This window comes from Rhincodon typus, chromosome 18, assembly GCF_021869965.1.
Source record: "Rhincodon typus isolate 14 chromosome 18, sRhiTyp1.1, whole genome shotgun sequence".
Classification (NCBI taxonomy): domain Eukaryota; kingdom Metazoa; phylum Chordata; class Chondrichthyes; order Orectolobiformes; family Rhincodontidae; genus Rhincodon; species Rhincodon typus.
Genome location: NC_063349.1, coordinates 54,740,427 through 54,743,448, shown reverse-complemented (window position 1 = coordinate 54,743,448; position 3,022 = coordinate 54,740,427).

Genomic DNA, 3,022 nt, shown 5'->3' with positions numbered 1-3,022 from the left:
GGAGTGGAATGCCTCATCCTGGGAGCAGATGCGGCGGAGGCGAAGGAATTGGGAATAGGGGATAGCATTTTTGCAGGAAGGTGGGTGGGAAGAGGAGTATTCTAGGTGTGGGGGAGTGAATTCTTTAAGGAATTCCTCCCCCCACCCTCTGAACCGTGTGCAACCTATCTCTCCCACTTTTCCCTCAACAATGATAGGGTTCCCTTTGTCCTCACTCCCCCACCAGCGTGCACATCCGAAGGATCTTTCATTGGCTCTTCTGCCACCTCCAGCAGGATGTCACCACCAACATATCTTCCCCTCCCCTCCAATGTCAGCATTCCACAGGAACGATTCTCTCTATAACAGTCCAAGCACTTCCTTACTGTCCAAACGTACCTGCTCCAGGTGAAGCAGCATTTCTCTTATACTTCTTTCAATCTAGTCTATTGTATTCACTGCTCATGATGCAGTCTCCTTTACACTGGAGAGACAAAGTGCAGACTGGGTGATCGCTCTATGGAACCTTTCCACTCTGTCTATAGGAATAACCTTCTTGTTGCTTGTTGTTTCAATGCCATTATCTTGCTCTCATGCCAACATTTCCATCCTAGATCTGCTGCAGTGTTTCAGCAAAGCTCAACGCAAGTGGAGACACAGCACCTGATTTTCCTCTGAGGCACTTTACAGCCGTCAGAGCTCAATACAGAGTTCAACAACTTTCCAGCATGTACACTCTTCTCCATTTTAACGGCACTCCCTTCCCCTCACCCCCATGTCTTGTTTGCATGGGTTTACATTCAGCAAAGCCAATCCATTTTTGGTTATCCTTAACACCTATTTTTCATCTATATCACTTCTTTAATATCATTAGCACTCTCCTTGTCTTTTGCTTTGGGCACCCCACCATTTGTTCCACTTACTCCTCCTCTCCCTTTGTCAATAGCATAAAAAAAATTGTTTCCAACCCGTCTCAGAGTCACATCAGATTTTTCTCTCTGCACAGATAGTGCCAAAGTTTCCACAGGACTTTGTTTTTATTTCAAATCTCAAACACCTGCAGCATTTTTAAAAAATTATTCATTAACAGGATGAGGGCGTCACTGGCCAGGCAGCATTTATTGCCCATCCCTAATTGCCCAGAGGGCAGTTAAGAGTCAATCACATTGCTGTGGGTCTGGAGTCACATGTAGGCCAGACCAGGTAAGGATGGCAGTTTCCTTCCCTGAAGGACATTCGTGAGCCAAATGGGGTTTTCTGAGAATGACGATGGATTCATAGACATCATCAGATTCTTAATTCCAGATTTTCATTAAGTTCAAGCTCCACCATCTGCCATGGCAGAATTTGAACCCAGGTCCCTACCTGAATAGTCCAGTGACAATACCACTAGGCCATTGCCTAAAGCTCACATCCTTGTTTTAAAATATCTCTATGGCTTCAACGTTCCTTGTCTCTATAATCTCCTCCAGCCCCACAACTCTGAGATCTCTCAGCATCAGAGGAGCAGGAAAGTCAATGTTTCACACCAAAACTCTTCATCAGGCCTGGTGAGGGGGAGGGGAGCCCAGAAATAAATAGAGGGAGGGGTTGGGGCTGGGGAAAGGAAGGTGGGATGGTGATAGGCGGACGTAGATAAGGGGTTACAGTGATCGGTCAGTGCCAAGGGTGGAGCAGATAGGTGAGTGGGAAGACGGACAAGTTTGGTCAGGTCAGGAAGGTGGGGAGGAAGGTGAGGGATGGATATGGGATAAGGCTGGGGGTGGAGGGGTGTTAAAACTGGTGAAGTCAATATTGAGGCCATTGGGCTGTAAGCTCCCAAGGCGAAATATCAGGTGTTGTTCCTCCAGTTTACGTTTGGCCTCACACTGACAGTGGAGGAGGCCAAGGATGGACATGTCACCAGGGGAGTGGGAGGGGGAATTAAAGTGGATGGCAACAGGAAGGTCGGGTTGGTTGGTGTGTGCAGAGCACAGATGCTCTTCGAACCAGTCCCTGATATAGAGGAGACCACAATGGGAGCAATGGTTGCAATAAAAGGGTATTGATTTGTAAAAAGAATAGATAAAGTTGGATGAAGTGCAGGTGAATGTCTGTTGGATTTGGAAGGATTGTTTGGGGCCTTGGACAGAGATGGGAGGGGAGATGTAGCACCTCCTGTGGTTGCAGGGAAAGGTACGGGCAGTGGCTAGCTCCTCCTGCAGAATGTGGGAGCTCAGGGAGACTTCCATCATCCCTGGTGACTACAGCATAGGAAATGCACTCAGCTAAAGCTCCTGGGAGACCGTGTTCAGGAGCTGGAGCTGGATGCACTCAGGACAATCCGAGATGCTGAGCACAGCATAGGGAAGAGTTTTAGTGAGGTGCAGGCAGAGAGTAGCTGGGTGACCACCAGGAAAGGCAAAGGGAGCAGGCAGAGAGTGCAGGAATCCCCTGGGACCATTCCCCTCAAAAACAAGTATAGCGTTTTGGATACTGTTGGGGGGGATGACTGTTCAGAGGAAAGCAGCAGTAGCTAGATCAGTGGCACTATGACTGGCTTTGGGGCACAGCAGGAAAGAGTAAAGGTACGCAGGACTTTAGTGATAGGAGATTGGATAGATAGGGGGACAGACAGGAGATTCTGTGGCTGCCAATGGAAATCCAGGATGGTGCATTGCTTCCTGGGTGCCAGGGTCCAGGATGTCTCAGAGAGGCTGCAGAATGTTCTCCAGGGGGAGGGTGAGCAGCCAAAAGTCATTATGTACATTGGCACAAATGACATGGGTAGAAATAGGGATGAGGTCCTGCGGAGTGATTATAGAGAGCGAGGAAAAAAAAGTTAAAAACCGGGACCTCGACGGTGGTAATCTCTGGATTACTTCCAGTGCCACGTGCTAGCGAGGGTAGGAACAGGAGGGTGTGGCAGATGAAGGGGTGGCTGAAGAATTGGTATGGGGTGGGGGGGGCAGGGATTCAGATTCCTGGATCATTGGGATCTTTTCTGGGGCAAAGGTGACCTGTACAAGAGGGACGGGGTTGCACCTGAACTGGAGGGGGACCA